Here is a 23,355-nt window from a genome sequence, read left to right on the forward strand (position 1 = left end):
TAATTAAATAGATAAGTATTATAGTTTATTAGTTATATTAATTGAAGGAAGAGAATAATTAATATATTCTTATTTAGCTTTAAGCATTTAAAACTTGAAACAAAACTAGTGGTCCATATTTATTTCTCGCACTTCTCGCAATAATTTTATTTCTCTCCTAAACCATCCCCTATATATATATATATATATATATATATATATATATATATATATATATATGTATATATGTATATAAAGGATTTTTTCAAATTTATCCAATTGAACTTCCTCCAAAACGATTTTAAATTCGAGCCAAATGGTTTTTCCTCAAGGTTATTCAAACAAGTCCCAATCCTTTTGTGGATATTATAATATCACTATTATATTTTCACACTTTAGCACATCCTCGTTTTAGACAAATTTCTATATTCAACAAATCATTTGTATGACACCACCTAGAGAAAGCCTTTCTTTCACACTAAATATTTCATGAATCCTGCAAGCTTTAGCGGTGACTAAGGACATTATTATATTTTAAAATCCAAACTTTTGAGTTATAAGAGCATTTCGTTTTTGCAACTAATCTTCTTAAACAAAAATGAAATTCCAAATGTTGTTCTCTTTTTCATCAACGCTTTTTAAAGGTCTTTTTTCCATCTCTCAACTCATTCAAGGAATTCAACTTAAACCCACTCGAACTTCGTTCGTCCATCCATTATCACAATCATTATTTATGACGACACCAACCATGAAGTTGTGCTACCCAAATGTTCCTCAACGAGAAACTACCTCTAAATCGGTTAAGGTAGGGGTGTTAAAAAAATCCGAACCCGAATCCGTATCCGAAATATCCGAATATGAATTATCCGAAATTTCAGATATCCGAATTTTCGAATATCCGAATTTTCGAATTGGGATTCGGATTTGTATAGTAATTTTGAATATTTTCGGGGATAGCTCGAATTCTGATGTCTGAAAGTTTTTTTTTCTTTTTTTATTAATATTATTTGTAAATATACATATTTATCCATTTGAAACTAACAAATTATCCACGCTGTTCTTAATAAGAACACTCTTTATCCAACCGTTCTGAGTTACGACCACCACCACACCACCTCTCTGGCGACGACCACCGCACCACCTTCCTTACGGAGACCACCACACCACCCTTGATCACCATCAACCCCTGGATCCAGTCGCCCCACACTTCAATCCGTCATTACCTTGCTTGAGCGAGCTGCCATGAAAGAGATCGACTGATGGATATGGAATGAAGATGAAGATGGAACGAAGATCGAGATAGATATACTATCTACGGTTGAGATCGAATGATTACGCCTAATAAACGACGTAAGGTTTGGATATCACCGGAGATGGCGATGAGGGTTCATGACCCGATGAATCGATGATTTGTGCTAGCCTGGTGTTGTCTTTTAAAATCCAGATTTAGATCTGTCATCCATGTACCATCTGATGGTCAGGTATAAATCATGTATTTATTTTATTAGTTTTAATTAGTTTATGGTGTGAACTATGTTACTTTATACGTGCTTCTGTATCTTAAATCATGGAGCATTAAATATATTAATTAAAGATATTTATGAGCATGCTTTTGAAGTTTCGCAAAGATCGGGTTTATGCACTCGTGATTCGGGTTTAAATAATAATAATAATTGAATTCACATGTGACAAAAGCTCATGATAAATCAATATTGCAATTATTAATACGTAACTAAAAGAAAATGGCATGTATATTATTTTGTGTTTTGTTGATGCCAGATACAACGAAAACAAGGAATTAATATATATTCATATATAGGCTTCTAATAGAATTAATATGTGATGAGCCTAAATGCAGTTCATGCGGCCCACAAAGAAAATGACATAGCATCCCAACAACGTGGAAAATTAAAGATGTCGCATGAGAACACAAGATGATTTATTTTAAACTATCTTTTGAACCCGTGTATTACACGAAATTTGTTAAATAACAAAAATAAAAAGATCCATTATCTGAAAACAAAATTATAGGTAAAAAGAAGATAAAATATACAGTACAAATAATAAGAAGTAATAAGAAGTCTAGAATCTCAAATTTATAATTCGATTTTTTTTATATACAACATTTGCAAAAAATTGTTTTGACCAATTACCCGTGAATAACTATGATAATGAGATAAGAGATTAAAAAAATTGAAGAGAAATTTTAACCCATTTCTCAAAATTGTTTTTCCCATGACCCATGGATAGGTAGATGAGAAATTAGAGAATTAGAAATGAAATTATAACCCATTTACCAAAATTATTTTGACCCATGACCAATAGATAGTTAAGATGAATGAGATGTAAGATTAGAGAATTAGAAAAGAAATTATAACCCATTTGTCAATATGGTTTTGCTTTATAACCCATGGATAAGTAGGATGAATGAGAAGAGAGATTATGCCAAAAAGGAATGTGGGATTGCCACATCATCCTCATTATTTTCTTTTATTAGTATAGTTAGATTTTTTTTACGGCAGAAGCACTAGGTTCATTCATTGTAAATAATAGTTTGTTTGTATTTGATTGTTAATTTGTGTATTTGTAAAACCGGATATCATCCACCTTAGCCACTAAATATGCCTAATCTGTACCCAAACCTATGCCTCAGCAAAACCCTTAGTCCGAGTCTTTATGCAACCGGTGAGTTATGGGTGGAGATAAGACTGACCTGCAAGCATATTAAGTTGTGACTCATATTTGGTATTTGAGGGCAGAGAATTATACTAGCACATCTTTTGCTAGTCCGGATATTAAACCGAGAGGAGTGTTAATAGTGTGAGGGGTATGAACATGTATGCCTTAACCGAAAACAAAGTACACCCGTCTGGGCGGCTCTAGTTTTTTTGTAGCATCAATGTTTATATTTGTGGGTTGTCAATTTAGAAAGTGTCAGTCTATTTTACTGGGTATGAATTTAAAGCTTACTAGATTTAATGACGATAATTGAAATACCTACGACGGAGGTTGATGTTTACTTTAGAGTTTGCTTGAACATTTTTATGTCCATTTTGGTTGAATAACACAACAAATTAATAGAATATGTATTTATTATTTTATTTCTAATTCGGATACGGGAAAGTTCGGATACGGATTCAGATAGTGAAATCGACTATTCGAAAACTTCGGATATTCGACTTTAAACTCCCCTAGTTAGAGGTAGATTTTCTTTGGTCACACCTTCTAATGGTTTATGGAGCCTTCTAATGGTTAAGTTTCAAAGATATTGCTATATGATTCAAAAGCTACCTCTTATATCACACCCCGACCTACGACAGAATATATCGGGGCGCGAATTGTTGGTTCACAACTCATAAGACAATAACATAACAATATTTGACAATATCTCATTATTTTATTGAATTTAAACAAGTGCACATCTTTTCGAACAATTACAATTAAAACCAAACAAATAATACAAAAACACATTGTCTTTCTTTTATTAAATATTTTAAAGCCCATTCTATGTGATCTTCAACCTTCACTTCAAACCATAAGATAATCTGCAATATGCGTACAAATATATATGTTTATCAACACGAGATTGAGTAAGTAATCACAAGTTTTGACACTAACTATAATATATGATAAAAACTGCAAATCAATATTGTGAGTATAAGTGGTGTCGTTTGACCATTGCCTTGTGAATTCAGCTTTGGCTTGTAACATCCCAAGTTTCGTCTGGTATATAAATGAATTGGATTTAATTAAATTATAGAAATTAAATGTAATTATCTAAGGTATGAGGGGGTTAAGTGACATTAGATGAAAAGTTAAACATGTAACACTACCAATATCTTACAAAAGTAGCCACCATCTCTTTTTATAATCATCTTCACCTCTAACCTCATTCTTTAACAAAATCCCGTTTTGGTGAGAGCAACCCACAAACATCCGACGATTACCGAAGATCAAACTGTCAGATCGGTCTCAAATTTTAACTGAGTGTTCATGGCATATAAGCGGATATTTTTATTTATCAGATCTTCGATCAGAGGTCGGTAAGTCCAGTTTTATCAAGAAAACAATAATAGTGGTAAAATTAGTTTTTCGGAAACTATTTCAGTTTTTCGGCGACTGTAGTTGCGGTTTTCGGTGATGGAGATCTGAAGGGTTCGTATATCGTGGAGAGACAGTTATGTCTCCTCTTGAATCACTCAATTTCGAGTTAGTTTGATATGGTTTTGGTCTGTTTGAGTGATTTCGAACATTAACCTCAAATGTACGTTTTTTTTTATTAGAAATGCTTACTTTTCGTGTACAGAATTGCACGAAACTTGATAGGATGGTATATTTGTTTATGATTATAGATTAATTAATGAACTTGTAATTGAATGGGTTAGTTGGTTCAGTTCGAGTAAACACAAGTAATGTCCGGTTCATGAAAAAGTTAAGTGTTTAAGGTCAGTTTACCATGAAACTGAGTAGGATAGTAAATTGGATCATAAGATGCAAGACAAACATAAACTTTATGGTAATCGAGTTTGTGGGTGCGAAAAATGATGAACGGTTGACGTTCGGACCGAGTAAAAGTAAGAAAATGAAGTTGTTGGGACCCATAACTCGTTATACTAGTAAAATGATTTGAAAGAGGATGAAAGAAAATGATTAAAACATAAAGTGCATGAAAAACCAGTTTTGAATCGAATTTTAGGAATTCAATTCCTTCGGAAGAAAGTCAATTCGATTCGTTTAAAATTCGATTTGATTCGTTTGGAAGAAAACCAATTCGATTCGTTTAAAAGTTGATTCAATTCGTTTGGAAGAAATTCGATTTGATTCCTTTGAATATTCAATTCGATCCGTTTGAATAGTTGATTCGATCTGTTTGAATATATGATTCAATCCGTTTGAATATTCGATTCAATCCATTAGCATATTTGATTCCATTCGTTTGAATATTCGATCCAATCGGTTTGAATAGACGATTCGATTCGTTTGAATATTCAATTCGATCGGTTTGAATAGTCGGTTCGATTCGTTTGAATACTCGATTCGATTCATTTGAATACTCGATTTGATTCGTCTGAATATTCGATTCGATTGGTTTGCTAAACTCGATTCGATACGTTTAGCCTATTTGATTCGATTCGTTTGGCTATTCGATTCGATTCGTTTGGCCTATTCGATTCAATTTGTTTGGCCTTAGGATAGAGTAGCTTGAGGACCTGAGTTATAAGGATTAGATAGAAAATAGTTGATTAACACATATATCTGTTAAACAGTTAGTCGTGCTCAGTTGAAGATATGAGTTACCATCAATTTCGAAAGAAGTAGGACACATATGAGTTTCTAGTCCCTTCTTTGTTATGTTTTTCGGAGCTGTGTGCATACTCCTATCTGTTTAGTCAATACCCTTACCTTAAATTGTAAGTCTATGCTATATGAATGTCAATGAATGATATAGAAAGAGTTAAGTGTATGTACATGATATGCATGATAAAGTATATAACTAAAGGTATGAAATGAATGTATGGTGGTATGCTTGTATGAAAAGAAGGGACCAGACCCTTATAATATCTGTGATGATGGGACTAGACACTTATAATATCTGTGAGGTTATAGGGAGAAATGCTCTTTAATACGTAGAGATAATTATGTATGAATGAGTAAGCTAAAATAAGAAAGTATGAAAGCATGAAAGTATGAAAGAATGAAAGTATGTATGTATGTATGTATGAAAGAAAGGTAAATAGATTAAGTAGATAATATGTATCTTATTATATGTATATGTAAGTATGAGAATGTAATGTATGTTGCCTGATTAACTAGAACTCACTCAGCGTAGCTGACTTTTACTATGCACACATGTAATTAGGTTATAGAAGCTAGCTTGAGGGAGACACATGACATCGGACTGAAGAGGCTGACATCTGAAGAAGAAATGTTATGATGTTATGTTATGTTTAAAGACAATGTTCGGAATGTTTTATAAGGAAAGGATGATGTTTTATATTCTGCGAAAATTTTAATTCACTCTGATATTTAGAAATGCGTTTATGAGTAAATCCAACACCCAATGTAGGGTACCAGGTTAGGGGCCGTACATGTCTACTAAGATGAAATAAATGCAAATTGCGAATCGGGCTTTGGCTACCAAGACAGTATCAATGAGTATGCTAGAATAAATGATTGACCTCTCCGAATGCTATAACTAAACAAATAAGTAAGTACGTAAATAACAAAATAAGCATTTAATTGATCAACAAAAAAATAATCATGATTTTCTAGTATAAATAATATGTAGGTATGAAATATTAGTAAGTATTCATAAGGTCCCCAAAACGGTTTTAAAATCAGTAAAATAGGGGAGTGATTACTCATCTTAATGATTGGTGAGATAAACAATAAAATAAGAATAATAAATGAATCTCGGGCCTTTAACGCGCTGACTGATCCGACATGAACTGACCTGGAACTTTGAGACATTAACTAGAATTAAAAATGAGAACATAGCCGCTGGAATACGATCAAACAGATGTGTAAAACTCAATTTATGAGGTTTTTAATATTTAAGCGAGCTGGAACTGTTCAAAGTCCCTACTTTGAGTCAGGAGTTGGGTTCTGACTAGCACACTCAAAATTTCAAAACAAATATAAAAGCCTTTTGGTCTGAAAACTAGTTTTGACCAGAAAATATAACAATTGAAAAACCATTAAAATTGACTTTATAACCCTAAACACGTCGGAGAGCAATTGACTGACAAACCCCATCAATCAATAAAATTGATTGAGGGCTTTTGTTAGTTAGACAAAAACAAAAGTTTTTCATAAATACAACTTACCCTGAAACATGAAACATAAAGGAGAGATGGGAAAAGACAAGTCAAAGAGTCTTGAATGCCAAAGTCAAACCATAGATGAAAGTCTTTGAGAAAGAACAAATAAAAAAAGGAATTTAGGATTTGGGATGATGGAGGTTGATGTTGCAGTCACGTTTAGGGTTTTAGATATGTATTAGGATCAAGTATAACACTCAAAAATCATGTATTAGGTAATAATTCGTCTAAGGAAATCGAGTAAGCTTATTAAGACAAAATTGGGTCAATTAACTTAAATATTTCTAATTTAACAACAAGACAATGAGTTTTTACTTGTTATAACATTATAGGACTTATCTTGGGGCTTAAGTTTCACTAATTAAGACAAAATACGCTCGATTTAGCAATAAAACAAATAAGCGAGTCAAACGAAAACACAAACTGATACAGGTAGAAGTCCACGCCATGTGGAATACATAGGGATCTCTCCAAGCGTGATGCGGCGTGGTGAGGCAGTTCCCAACTTTGAGTTTTGGCAAAATTAGTCCTTGCACTTTTATAAATGCGATTTTAGGGCTTAAAGAGTTGTATGAGGAGTTTGAAAGTTAAGAGAATATAAATTATGTTTAACCAAGCTAAATGCTAATAAATTTAAGATTTTATGAATACGAAAGATTCAGATTACATTTTCGAGTCTGGTAAACGAATACAAATTCAAATACGAAATGTTGCATCTTAATAAGTCAGACCGCTTATTGATTTAACACAAGATAGCCAAACAACACCTAAGTGTAGTTCAACAATTTCTTATGTGAGAAGTTGTATATAAAAGATATGTTTGCCAGGTTGAACTGAGGAGGATTTTGTGACACTCGTCAATTTTTCGTTTCGAAACCCGACCCGTATTGACTTTCGATGTTATTCCAATTATCTTTTATCAATAAAGTATTAAAGTATTATGCTTTTATCTATGGTTTATCATTATTGCATGTTATTATCTCAATCACAATTGTCAAGCTTTGTTTTTCGAAGCTCTAAACGCGTCTAATCATAGTCCAGGACTAAAACTGTCAAAACTAAAAATTCAGATTATTCTGATCCTTCGCGCGTCTTGAAGGATACACTCATTCCTTTCGAGACATGTTACGGAGCTCAAGAACACCGTAACCCATTTGGGTTGCAACACACAAACAACTTGATCTCCCACATTCGCGCCACGTTGCGTACCAAAAACCCTAGAAATTGAATTGGGTAGCAATGTGCGAAGGCTCTGGCCTAAGTACGTCGCGACACGTGACACAAAGTATGATACACAGAAATAAGCTGGTCCGACGGCTTAAAAAAATTAATACCTAAATCCGTTTCTTTGACTCATTTAATCATTATATAATGATCCGAGATGAATTTCAAACATTTTAACATCAAATATCTTCATCAATCGGTCAATAACATTCAGTTGAACCTAAATAAGGATTTGGGCTTTCTTTGACCAAGTTAATCGAATTCAACTTTGTTTTGAACAATTTCCATTATAAATACACATTTATACCTATGCTCTAATGTTGCAATACTTCAATTCACACTCAAATTCGTGCATTGCTTTCCAATTGGTGACTCAAGACCCCTTTGACTTGCCAAAGTGAAACCGAACGCCAATATCTTTCCTTTAGGTCATCCATCGGGTGATTGTTAATTGTTCATTTCATATCTATAACAAATCCCCTCTGTTAATTCCAATTGATAGAGGTGTTTACTCATTCAATTTCAATAATCTTCATTCTAGGGTTTATGTAAGATTTGGGGATTTCATGTTTAACTCATAAAAATTTTAAAAAACAAATTATTTAACAGTAGTTAGGATAGTTTAATTGGTAATTACAAGTGTGTTGGACCTGAACCCGTTATAGACCTGAGTGTGAGCCCCACAACCCGAACCCGTTCTAGACCTGAGTGCGAGCCCCACAACCGAACCCTAGAAAACCCTTACTCTTTGTTATATTCGTTACATTTAGAATCAATATTAAATCTAGAACATTTATTTAACCAAGTTAAACTCGGATGCCAAACCAATCCGCTTTAATTGCTTAACTCGTTTAGAGTCATCTCTCACTCAAACCTCAATTTCCAAGTGAGTATTCATACCCCACTTTTACCTTTTAATAGTTTTAGGGGTATCATGTATTCTTACTATTAATCACAAGCTTTATTTCAAGTTATGGTATACAATTCACACTCATGTCTTTGTGTGCTATTCATGCTATATGTTTATGCTACTTATTTATTGTTTATGATTGTGTATGGATTACTTATTCTCATTCTCAATTTCACACGTATGATCATTGATGTGCTAAAAGTAGTTATATAATTATTAACTAAATTAACTTAATCTAGACCCCAAGTAATACTCTAGACTCTCTAAAACTCGACTAAACTACTAATCGGCAAGTGAACCGATTGACTCTAATAAAGCTAAGTAAGTCCGGAATTCAAACCCACGAGACTCTAAATATTACGTAATTGACTAGTTAGACTCAACTGACCGACATGACTATTTATTATATATTTATTAAAGGGGGTTTTAAATTAATTAATATTAAATTAATAAAATAACTAATTAAGAAAAGACAAATAATAAAACATAAGAGAATTAGTTTGACTGACTCAAATGATGATGAAAAACCACGTAGGCTGGAATCCCCAAAGTTTAAGTTATCAAATAGTTGGAAAATAATAGTTATGGAAATGTGATCGTAAAATAAACACTTTAAAAGAAAAAACCCAAACATGACCCCTAACCCTTCTCAAGAAGACACCCATGGGTTTCTAATTAGTTTTAAGACAAGGGCCGTTCCCGGGAAAGATAAAAAAAATTAGGCCTCGTGCGAGATAAAATTTGGGTCTCCTTATAATATAAACTCATTAGTTATATATATATATATATATATATATATATATAAACCACAATACAAATGCTTGGAGGTAGTTTTGACAAAATAAATATATGCGGCCCTTTGTCAGCCTTTGCTTTTTTCCCTTCTAGCTACTTTTTACATTTTTGTGGCATTAAAGAGGTATTTGTATTTGAGAATGGGAGGCGTAATTTCTAGACAAAAACAAAAATATTTAATGTTTAAGTTATTGATGTTATGTAACCAATATTACATTTTAATTTGGCTTTATAAACCTGTTTCAAGTTTATTCAGTTTTTTGAAAAATCACGTACAAGGTTGCCGGGTTTTTGGGAATTCCATCATTGGAGTTATTTCCAATAATACCTCTTGACAAAAGTTAAATGAAAAAAAAAGCTGGTGTATTTATATTAATTAGACAAAAGCATTTGGGCCTTGTATATTTATTGGGCAGAAGCGTTTGGGCCTTATATATTTTATTGGACAGAAAAAAATCTTTGGGCCCTTTATGCATTTGGGTCTCGTGCAACTGCACAGGCTGCACTGACCTAGAACTGGGCCTATTTAAGACACACCAGTTTTATAAATTAAACTTCCTTACGGTTATCTAATTAACTATGAAAGAGTACCTTTATAGTGAAATTCTACCTTACAGGGCGGAAATCAAATGATATTTGACGAACTTAATTGACTCGCTAGACAATATTAATTAGTCAAACCTAGACGAACTCTTTATGAAGAACTAAATCTAGCAATCTTAATCAACAAAGATCTAGTAATAACCTATCACCTTACAACTTTCTAGGTAAGCAGCACACTTTTTTTTCTTTTGACTAATAATATTATTCCTATGATCTTATTCGAATTCAATCATAAACTAGTAAAAAACACAGTAGATGACCTAACAAAATCCTATCATATGAAACAATCACCAAGGATTATGTGAAATAATAAAACTAGAACAACCAAAACTAAGTACACATACACATCAAACAAATAAACAAAACAATTTATAGAATCATAAAACCATAACGAAAAGAAATAATCCAACTAAAAATCAAATATCAACGATGGTTCATCATAAGCCTAGGCGGTCTATATAGTTTAGCCTAGCATATTAAAATCAAACAAAACACGACTAGAAATCATGGTGAACATCGGATAAAAATTAGAGACTAAAAGATTAAAGATGAAAAAACCTGTAATGTCTTCTATCTCTATTGAATTAACACTTCACCGGATGAATTCTTGCCTCTAAAAGCTCCAAAATACGCAATACTGACTTCAATTTTTTACCTTAACAACTTTTTGGTTCGTGTTCTCTTCTAGGGTTAAGGTTAAGATGTTTATATAGTGATTAAGGGTCAAAAACCCGTCCACACGTCAGAATATTCTAGAAAAAGGGCTCGTTGCGTAAAGGGGTTTGGCCGCATTATGCGGCGACACGCTATACCCTCGTCGCGCTACGTGACGAGTTTCCTTCACCTGGTCGCGTGACGCTGCCAGGTCCATCTAGTTCGGTTCTTTTTACGGTTCGACCGATTCTTCTACCGGTTCATTCCGGTTCAACCCTGATTCATCCCGGTTCTTCGTTTTAACTCGTTTAAGCTCCTTTTCGACTATTTATCGCACCCGAGACCTACAAAACTTCATTTAGTTAGTGATATATCAATTCTATGCGAAAATGAATCATAAATCATCAAATACGGTATAAAATTATCATGGGAAAACATATATAAATAATTGTATATCAATCATGCCTTATTCATTTACGATTGGATTTTATGCCAACGACAATGAGTACACATCTATTTACTTTTACGTACTCATATATGTTTGGATCGTAAGCAAATGACATGTGAATTGCAAATTTTCTCTCTGTTACCTATTACAAACTTACCTATACTTACCAACTTTTTAGCTGGCATTATTTTCATACATGCTATTAATGTGCAGTGGAGTGGTATGAAAAGGTGTTAGTTTTGCAAAAGAGTTTTGCTTCACACAAAGTCGAGTTTTAAATTTATAAAATGATTCTTAACTAGACCACACACATATAGGAAAGTGTGCCTTTCGTACATGTATAGTATAGTAAGGGTAAGAACCAAATATCGATCCAAGAACACACTTGTTTGATTTTTACTACTAAATCGTTGTATTTATTTTAACCGGAAGTGAACATCATAGTGGTATTGGTTTAACAAGTATATTTTAAGGAATTTAAAGATATAAACTTAAGACGATATTTTTGGATTTTTATATTTTTATAGAGATGATCAAAGATAAAAGTGTAACATCTTGGATTTATTAGGATATCCACAAAACATCATTTTATTTAAACAAGTTGGCTTATATTAAGTATTCATAATGTAACTTACTTTAAAGATGAGACGATCCCTTAAATTACTAATGAATTGTCCTTGATATTTTACTAAAATTAACTTTTGTAGTATACTTAAAATACCAATTAAGATTAGTTAAGTTGTAAAAGATTAACCTCGAATGACCAAGCATTAACCCACACAACTATTGGATTATTATATAACTTTGTAATAACCACCCAAGAGTTGTTTAAAATAGATTATGTTGCACACTTGTGCCAATTTTAGTGGATTAACATCAATAATTCGTTTACACATCATTGTCAACATTCCCATCTTAAAGATGATTAATACTACTAATACTCCATTTTGTCCATGTTTATATTAGGATTTATGTTTTATCAACCAAGCCCTCACAAGAATGGCAGTTCCCCGGCTTATCACCAAACTCGGTACTTGGTGTCTCTTTTAAGGTTTATATTTTATTAACCAAGGTGTCACAAGAATGGCAGTTCCCCGACTTATCATCAAGCTCGACACTTAGTATCTCTTTTAAGAGTGATTTAACATTTCTCATCAAGTGATAATTGCAACATAATCTTTACTTTCTATAAACCAATCACATGTTTAACCAATATCATTAAATGTTAGTTAAGAGTTATTTATAAACCAAGAGGATACCATGAAAGTTTAGCCAATAATAAGCATAATGTTATACATTTAAGTAATAGATACAAACATGATCAAACTAAAAGAATCTAACCAATTTGACTGACTAATCTTTGATGCTAATGACTTCTTCCAAAAGCTTAATCTCATTGATCTTCAAAAGGTGGATGAATGGTATAATTCCCTTGTTAACGGTGGTAAAAGGAGGTGGGTGAAGTGTATGGATGGGGTATTGAATGTGCTCAATGGAAAGGTATTTGTAGGCTGATCAAGGGTCTCAACACGACCTGTGTTGATGTGGGCACGACTGTGTTGAGTGTTTTGTTTGATAGTGTTAAAAGCTCGTTATCAGAAATTACAACAGGAGAGAGAATGTAGCACGTGTTGACTCTGGACACTGCCTGTGTTGAGCCAGGAAGGTTCCGGTTTGTCTTTTCTCTTGTACTATCACTAGGGGGCGTGCTGATGTCTACATGGCCCGTGTTTTTTCATGCGTTTTTATCTTTTCCTCTTGTACTTTCATCATGGGTTGTGTTGGTGTCAACATGGGCCATGTTGTGACTTCCAGTTTTTTTCTTTTCCTCGTATGCTTGTAACATGCCCATGCCTACTTCCACATGGGGTGTTTTGAGTCGTTTTTCATAGTTTTCTCCATTTTTCTTCGTATATTAGCTCGTTTTACTCTTTAAGGCTATATCTACCTAGAAATAGAAATTATAAACATTAGTGGCTAGTCTAATATTGTTGTCGATATAACGCCTATTTGAAGATATTTTAGTGCCGAAAAGATGTATAAATTTATATACATTAACTATAAGTACACATGTTTGATGGTTATTTCAAAATTTGAATCACACTTAGATGGATCTTAGAATAAAACTCAAAAAACAATAAATATTTGTTTTGTTATGTTGATTTCATGTTTTCAAGTATGTGTAATGTGTGACAATTGTAAAATGACATGAATAAATATTACAACTTTCAATAGTACCATGCGTTATGAGAAATCGTTACGCCTTGATGTACAATCCATTGTTTTTCGAGGTGTGGCAGATGGCTAAACTATTCATATCTAAGCATACATATATTTTTAATTTTTTTATGATTTTTATGTTTTGATCATTATGTTGATTATTTTCTTATATAAACTTTTGAGGAGCTGATGGTATTATTTAGATAGTTGGAGGGCACCAGTGGGTAAAGAATAGAACTATAAGGGGATGATGAGAATTTTGAGAAAGATGTGGCTATATAAACAAAGCCAATGTACGAGTGCAGCTAATGAACGCTGCCGTCTTCTTTCAAACCCTAAATTGCTTCAATTTTGATGATTCAATTTTCTTTTCAAAATCTTCGATTCAGGTTTGAATAATCGTTGTTTTTTGTTTATATGCATTTAATATAAGTTTTTGTAACTTCTTTTCTTGAGATTATAAAAGTTGTTCATCTGGTAAGGGTTTTACGCATTTTTGATCTTGATTCAAGTAAACATTGAATTGTTTTACAATACTAAAGATTATCAAATGTTTTCATACCATTTTAACCAAAATCTACATAAAATATACAATTTAAATATACCTTTTTCCTCAAATAAATCAATCTTATATAGTTGGAGGTCTTCAACACCAAACTCAACAACATATAAATAGAAAAGAAATAGGAAAATAAAGCGGTTTTAATAATGTGGCAACATATGTACAAATCTAAACATGTCTCTTTGATTTCTGTCTTGCAAATTATTTATAAGATAGAATTATTGTTTGTGTTCCTGTGGTTTCTTGGCCTGCGGACTTTGATCCTCTCAAACATAAAATGACCTGATTGAGTCCTCTTGGTTTCGTGGCGGGTTGGTTTGTGTCCCTTTGTCATCATTATCGTCTATAAATTAAGTAAAATGACTATTATGCCCTTTTACAAAGATCTTATTGCGTCCCTATAGTATTGAAACATTCGGTTTACATAACAGTAGATTTATCCAACTCAAACCCCATTAAACTATTTCAACACTTATTATCACAATTGATTATAAATAAGGGTATGAATCTAAAAATATGGTAATTGTAATTTCATTGTCGCTCCCATTACAAAAAAATTAGGTATTCTTTATATCTTAATTTATCTGCCTCCAAATCCCCGTGCCTCGTTCAATATTCCATCTTTTTTTTTCATAATCTTTAAAGTTTAAGGATTTCAAAATGACAACCGCTTATTTTAGATTAGTGGTTCAAAAACGTAGATGACAAAACACAGATTTAACTGACTAATAAGAAAAATATATCTCTGATACCAGTCACAAACTATGGAGGGATTAAATGTTGTTTTAGTTAGTATGATGGTGGTAGTTTAGGTTGTCAGAGGTATTGGAGTTGACGGTGGCAGTTTCCTAGCATGTTGCAGGATGAAAACTGTGGACCTCCAAATTTGCTAATGCCTCGTTTAATATTCCGGTGGTTTGTGACCGTGGTTCAATTTTCCGGTCGTTTGCAGGACGACAGCATTGGGTCTCCAAATTCAAGGGTGTTGGTCGAAAATGAAGAGGATATGGTGGTGTTGTTGGTAACAAAGGTGGTGCACGGTGGTAGGCGGTGGAAGATGGCGGAAATTGGTGGTGTAAGGATGAATTTATAGATGTGGGACGCCAACTGATTGGGGAGTTGTAAGAGGAGGATGCAAGCTGATCAGGAGTATTATACAAGGGTGAAAAGTAGATATTGCCCCTCAAATAACACCATTAATAGACGGATGGACGAAAACCAACTCGCTAGATTACCACTAAGGTTCAATCATGTCATTTTACGTTTGAAGGGCTCAAAGTGCGCCAACCCAAGAACCACATGGATACAAACAAGAATTCTCTCTATTTATAATGACCATAGTGCAAAAACTAGGGGGAATTGCATATATTCCCTCTAAATTTACAAACTGCATGTTTCCCCAAAATGCAAGTTCTTAATTAATGCATAATGTATAATGCTCTTAGAATATGATTTGGGAAAATATGCACTTTTGTAAGTTTAAAGGAGGATATATATAGTTGCCCCAAGCAAACATAGGGTATGTTTGATAGGGAGCTTTTATGAGCTTCTAGATTTTAAGAAAAACCCTTATACTCAATAAAAAGTCTTGTTTAGTTGAAGGAGTTTGAAGCTTTTAGGTCAGTAGAAAAAACTTAAAGCTCATACTAGTAGCGTTTAAAAAAACTACAAGCTTTTAGTATTTAAAATTACTTAAATAACCTCAAAGATACATACATATAGTATTATGTTTTTTAGTTATGCTTATTTTGGTCATTTAATACATTTTATTTAAAGCTCCAGAGCTCTGTCAAACACCTAAATATATTTAAAAAGCTACAACTAACGACTTCCAGACACCAACCACCAGCTAGTTTTTCTAAACATACCCATTGTATATTATTAATACAATATATGGTTGATAATTTTCTTATGGTATCACATCAATTATCTCCACCGAGAAGCTCTTGATCCTACGACCATATTTTTCCCACTTCAATATCCTGACATTTCTTCGGTAAATGTCAATATTGTTTTACAAAGCATTGTCAAGCATGGAAACTTTATTTCTCATTCCTACAAAATAAAATCATTAAAGACGATAAAAATATAGTGAGAAACCAAGAGAGGTTCTAGGGTGGTCACACAAAAGCTCCTTTCTTCTTTCTTTATTCTGGTAATACCTCCTTCTATCACAATATTACAACTTCAACACCACTACCACCACCCCTACCACATACAATCCATTTTCCAGCCCGTCTTCTTCTCCTAAAACGAAGTAAGGAAAGAAAAGTTTCTTCCTACATCACCATTATAATGGTTACCTCTTCAAACAAGTCTACTTCTCTGTTTATATCAATTAGGTTTTGCAAACCTAAAATTCTATCACCGCCACAACCATCATTTTTTTGACGAATATAATCTTTGATCTTCTATCTCTTGTTTCCTTCACCATATTAAAAAAATAAAGAATAAATAAATAACCTTACAAAATATGTGTGAAGAGTCAACATATTGGGTTTCCACATTACTACCCATTTCCGCACCCAACATTTCCAACACCACTTTTACTATACATGTAAAATATTACCACCTCATCAATTGCACCACTCTCATAATCTCATACTTATTCCCCTTTCCAAAATATATCTAATTTTGCTTCTTCAACTTCTTCTCTTTCTCAAATACCGTCATCAACTACTTTTATTCAAAATTGAGTTTATCTTATGGCTGTCCATCTTGCGGGGATATATTAGAAACAATTAGTGATATGCAGGAATGACAGGGAGAATGGAATAATTCATTACGTGGGAATGAAAAAAGTAGTTTTTGGTTGCTCAACGGAATGAAATCACTCATTACACATTCAATCACATTCATCAAAACCATTCATTCCCACCCCCCTTTTTTTCATTACATTCCTCCCTCACCCTACTTTCTCAACACCACCACCACTACCATCGCCACCACCACCACCTAACCGCCACCATCTCCACCACCACCGCCACCACCACCACCTTACCACCATCGCTGTCACTGCCACCTGACCATAACCGCCACCACCATTGTCGCTTCCTGACCACCACCATCGTCGCCGCCACCCTACCATCGACATCACTACTAATGCTACCATCGCCACCCCCACCACCACAACCACCCCGCCTGACCGCCACCACCACCATTTTCGTCGCCGGAGCTACCACCATCGTCGCCATTTCAGTTTTTTTTTGGTAAAAAAAATACATTTTGGGATAAGAATATTTTTATTATTTCTATTTCATTCCCACTTTTTTGATACCAAACAACATTAAGTAAATATTCATTTCATTCCCATACGTTAACCAAACAAAAAAAAAGGAATGGTAATGATCCATTCCATTCATTTGTTCATTTCATTCATTCTCTCATTTCATTCCCTCTTCATTCCATTACTTCCAACCAAACATACCCTAGTTGTATATTTTGAAGATTGTTTATCTAGTCAAAAGTCATAGTCAAGGTCATAGTCAAATGTTATTATTAGTATTAATTATAGGATATCTTAAATATATATACACAATATATATACACGAAACCTTCTTATTTTCTCTCAAGTCACCATATTGCTTTATTTGTAAATGGTAGTTTCTCATGCATTTGACGTAGAATTGACGGGTATGGGTCTTACCAAACCCAGATAGCCATTAAACGGGTTATTGCATCTCATTATATTAAAAATTAATCACACTAAATATTTGATATAAAATTCTATAAAATAGGGATATACTAAAAATTAATATCCGTTTTTTTAAAAAAAATTATATATTATTATATTTATAATTATGAAACAATTTTATGGTAAAAGAAAAATAAGTGGGTCATGAGTCTCATCATACTTATATAGCTTTTAAACGGGTTATAGCATCTTATTTATTTGTGAAACCATTTCATCATTAAACTCTAAGTATATTATTAATTTACTTACAATAAATAAAATTAAAATACAAAAAAATATATGAATTTTAGAACGTAAAATGTAAAACAATCCCCATAATCAAACCCTAATTTAATTTCTCAATATAGATTTATAGAGATTAATATGGAGAAGTTGGCGTGAATGCTCTAAGTTGTTTCTGTTAATGCTTTCTTGATTTATTCCACCATTTAAAAACTTGTTGACCCAGTGAAGATCGAACTACATTATCATCATCATCATCATCGTACTCAGTATATCCCACCAATAGCAATGCTATGGTAGGGTCTGAGGAGGGTAAGATGTAGACAGCCTTACCTTTATCCCATAGGGATAGAGAGGCTGCTTCCGGTGAGACCCCCGGCTCCATAGTAGTTTTGCATCAAGCCTTGGACATAAGGCACATAGCACTCAATCATCGGGACACCGGCTGATCGGTGCATGTGCCCTTGTCTTTCGGCTATCAACGCCACCACATGATGCCTGATTAACCTTCCGCCACTTTTAACGTTATTTTCACGAGATTAGTAAAATAACGTCAAAATTAGTGCAATTTTACTTTTGCCCACCCGAGGGTTCACACATATATACATTATATGCGCGCACCGCAAGCAGGGCGTATCGAACTACATTATAGAAAGATATATATTTGGTTTGCAAATGATACAAATCTGCCTGGCAAACCAGTTACCAAAGTTGTATTATACATTCTACATATGCAGTTGTCTTAATTTGGGCCATGTATTATATATCTTTGTAACCAATTGTATCACTATGTTAAACTGCAGCTTTTTGGGGTAAACAAGACTACAAAAGAGCCAAAAGTAAGACAAAAATAAGAATGGATGTGGAAAGAGATAGACTAAGTAGCTTGCCGGATGATCTTATTCATAAAGTTTTCTCTTTTCTCAACATCACAGAAGTTATCGGTAACAGTGTTTTGTCGCCTAGATGGAGGCATATCTGGACTTCAATGCCCTACCTCAATTTCTCAACTGAGGATTTCACTACACTGCGAGAGTTCTCCAAATATGTTACCCAAGTTTTGTCTCGTCGCAACAATCAAACTAATGTGAGTTCAGTGAAGCTTAGTTTTCATGGAAAGGTGAACCAGGCGTTTGTCAAAAGGATTTTGAACTATGCATTCACTCACAATATCCAACAACTGAGTGTGGTATTGTTGCATGAGACTGATATTGAATTTCCTGTTTCTCTCTTTAGTTCCGACTGTCTCAAACATCTCAGTTTGACAATGCGATTTGAGAGATTTGGTAATAGTCATTCCTTTACACCTGTATCAACTTGGGAACTCCCGGCATTAACAACACTGGATCTTCATTCTGTCTCTTTGTGTGATGACGGAGCTGACAAATGTGTTGCCATTTTCTCAAAATGTCCGAACTTGAAGAATCTCACATTGAAGCACTTCGAGGCAAAGGGATCAAATGGTTTCAGTATCTCTCATCCTCGATTGTCAAATCTCACTCTTGAAAATGGCTGCTACTAGGTGAAAGTTGTCAATGTGGTTGCACCGCAACTAGAGAATCTCATTATTAGATCCTGTTTTGTAGATCATGTCAAAGTTTCTGCACCTGGCCTTGTCTCCTTTATATATAATTGTAGCTATATTTTTCATCTATCTACAGACGGTTTCCATTCTTTGGAACGCTCATCAAATAGTGTGTCTGCTTCAACAGCTTCACAATGTCAAATTCCTTAAGCTTAGCTTGGAAATTGTTGAGGTATATTCATTTTGGTTCTTGATGCAAAACTATAATGACTTTTAATCTAAGTAACTACTTTCGTAATTGCAAAACTATTAAAAGATTATAACAAAAGACAGCTAGAAAAGAGGCATATTGAGCTTGCATACATGTGTGATAAAAGTGTGTTGATATAAGGTAGAACCATATGTATTGCCAATTTGACCGACCTGAAATCCTAAATCCTTTGATCACACAAGAATTCTTCAGCATAATAATATGATGTTAAAACAAGATATATAAATTTGTGCACATAATTATCAAAATGGTATTTTTCTGTTCTTATTTTCTGTGTGTACTTCAAACTTTTCTGCAGATTCTGTCTTCGTCCGCGGATCTAATAGTACACCAACCCTCTCCGTTTGTGAACTTAAAGAGCTTAAAGGTTTACCAAAAAAGTACATTCTGTTATGGGAAAGCATCCAAGAAAGTAGCTATGTCTAATGAGCTCAAAAGCTATTTGCTAGATGGTTCTTCGGGAAGCACCCTCACGATGGTCTTACGTGAGGTACAAACATTAATCTGGTAACATTGTTTCATTTATTAATGAGCTGAACTTCATATTATTTGATGATCTCATGCAGGAGATTATAGCGCAGAAGCTTTTGGCCAAATTAGGGGTGCTCTTAGAGAAAGAGAAGGATGATACCAACACCAACAGTGCTCATCGAAAGAAAGTGAAAACTGAGATGGACTTGGCACAAATCAATACCTCTTGGGAAAATTTGTGGGTGCAAGCTCAGAGAAGGACAGAAAAGGCTCGACTCATTACCTCAAACTTAAAGTTAGTTGAAGAACTACTTTCAAAACTGCCTGCATCAAACAGGGCTAAGATTCAACCAAGGTTTTCTAGTTTGTGTGCAGAGGCTGACATTGCCATTAGTAAAATATCAGATGATATGAAGATTCAGTGTGACGAAAATCAAAGTCGTTCAAGCGTCTTCTTGCGTAACTCACTGCAACATTGAAGGCGTCTTCTTAGGGCTTCTAGTGCACAAGTGTTTTGTAGTAGTTAACAACCTGGCCGCTTGCGTACCTGGGAATGGTAAGTTTTTGGACTTCTAGGTTTTATGAACTTGAGTAAATAAAGAGATGTTTTACTCTCTATGCTGTGTACTTGCAGCTAGCTTTGTAATGTTTGCAGATGTGTTTGAAACATTTTTATTTAACATCCATGTTTAGTTAATTAGTTGTGATAAATTGAACGTGAAGTGAGATTGTGTGTTTTTACCGTTTAAATTACCAAGATTAATTAATAAGTCTATTCTAATGCGAATATGAATAAATGGTGACATAAAAACTACAAAAAGATTTTAAGTTGTCAATCATTACCACAAGAGAATGAATGAATCACATATGAATCGATCAAAAGGTAAATAGTCCAACTTCCACTAGTCAGTCTTTTAACCCTTTTTAAGGTTACATATTAGTGAGGTTTTCTTGTGAATTTTTTAACTATGTTTCTGCGTAGTAATATACATTCAAGTCGTTTTCATTTCTTACACGCATCGGTTATAGTAGCTAACGAATAAAACTTGTTTAGTTATTTATTATTTAACTTAATTAACTTCAAAATACAAAATTTAATTATAATATTCTTGAAATGTTAAACTAGGTAACTTACACACATGGTTTGCTAGTTGCTATGTAGCACCACGAACCAAAACCGATCAAATCAAGTTTTAGCCGCATCCCCGTTGCAAACGCGTAGGTTGATTGCCACTAGCTTCATTTAATATTAATTATCAAATATGGTGGCAAATTTGGAAATGGGAACTCATTCAGTTCTGGATTAATGCCTGAATTTACCCACAGCCTCTCAAAGTTGTATTCCTAAACTTGTTTGCTAATGAGAAATGCTTGGTTGTAGAATGCTTTGACCTACAGTCACAATCTTGTTCTTGGAAACGGAAATGAAAATTTTTATACTCAACCGAATACGATGAACTCTAAGGTTTAATCAATTTACTTCAGCTGCGATTTTCTCGAACGTGGCAAATGAGTGGGTTTGGACCGAATATCCCGGGGGCAAATTCACATGGCGTCAATGAAAACATTTTTGTTTAACACAACAGGAAGAAATGCACTGTTTGTTTTGGAGAGGTTGTCTGAGCTTTTTGTGTTGAAGCACTGGAAAATACTGATCACTTGCTTTTTTGTTACATAAGTTCTTGGTGTCGCATTCCTCCCAATATTCGCGCTCTCAGTTCATGATCTTCTTTCTTTGCACAAACAGCCTCACTATGTAACAAAAAGAAAGTTCTACATGGGATTGTAACGAGGACTTGGTAAGACTCCATGTTGTGGTTACCCCTCAGGGGCGGTATGGCCTCCGCCTCACCTCCACATCGAAAAACACCCTCCCCCCCTTTCCAACACCCCAATCCAAGCATTCCACCGGTAACCGTTTACCGCCCATGCTTACCCCCCCCCCCCCTCAAACTCTGCAAAGCCTTGCCACATCAGTGGTCATGTGGGCATGCCGCCCTTCGATGTTACCATCCACAACGAGCAGTCTAATGGTGGTGTACTTGGAGAGCGAGAAACGTGCTATTATTTGAAGGTAAAAACATTGTGGTTCCTAAAGTTTTGGAAGATACCAAATCATTGGGTTTTATTTGGATTTAGAATAAGTTCTCGTTTAATTCTCTATGTTGGAAAAGTTGGTGATACGGTCATATTATATTAATCAGTTTATTATTATTATTTAAGTTTATTTTTTATTTTTTATTATATTTAAGTTTTGGAAGATACCAAATCATTGGGTTTTATTTGGAAGATACCAAATCATTGGGTTTTATTTGGATTTAGAATAAGTTCTCGTTTAATTCTCTGTGCCCTGCTTGCGGTGCGCGCATATAATGTATATATGTGTGAACCCTCAGGTGGGCAAAAGTAAAATTGCACTAATTTTGACGTTATTTTACTAATTTTGTGAAAATAACGTTAAAAGTGATGGAAGGTTAATCAGGCATCATGTGGTGGCGTTGATAGCCGAAAGACAAGGGTACATGCACCAATCAGCCGGCGTCCCGATGATTGAGTGCTATGTGCCTTATGTAATATGTCCAAGGCTTGATGCAAAACTACTATCGAGCCGGGGGTCTCACCGGAAGCAGCCTCTCTATCCCCATGGGGTAGAGGTAAGGCTGTCTACATCTTACCCTCCTCAGACCCTACAATAGCTTTGCTATTGGTGGGATATACTGAGTACGATGATGATGATGAGTCAAATTATGTTTTCTTATTGTTTATCTTTTTCTATTTTTATGTCTTTGTTTTCCTATATATTGTAATCTCGTTTAAGTAAAAGAATAAGAAAGAATTATTATTTGGGTCTATTTTCTCTTCTTCTCTTGTGTTCTTGGGAGATTGACGATTTTCTCGAATAAACCGTAACAATTGGTGCTTTCATTGAGCCTTAGCCTAGATGGCTTTGGAAGAA

General features: G+C 34.1%; 1 pseudogene across 1 annotated transcript; it reads left to right on the forward strand.

Moving 5' to 3' along the window:
• The first annotated feature begins 18,927 nt into the window (after window positions 1-18,927).
• LOC143635152 (putative F-box/FBD/LRR-repeat protein At4g03220) lies at window positions 18,928-21,229 on the forward strand (annotated as a pseudogene). Its single transcript, XR_013154002.1, has 3 exons — window positions 18,928-19,889; window positions 20,227-20,418; window positions 20,495-21,229. The product of XR_013154002.1 is annotated as a putative F-box/FBD/LRR-repeat protein At4g03220 (transcript).
• The last annotated feature ends 2,126 nt before the right edge of the window (window positions 21,230-23,355 follow it).

This window comes from Bidens hawaiensis, unplaced genomic scaffold (assembly GCF_021521415.1).
Source record: "Bidens hawaiensis isolate Kalapana, Puna unplaced genomic scaffold, B.hawaiensis_p1.1 tig00007412_1, whole genome shotgun sequence".
NCBI classification, from domain to species: domain Eukaryota; kingdom Viridiplantae; phylum Streptophyta; class Magnoliopsida; order Asterales; family Asteraceae; genus Bidens; species Bidens hawaiensis.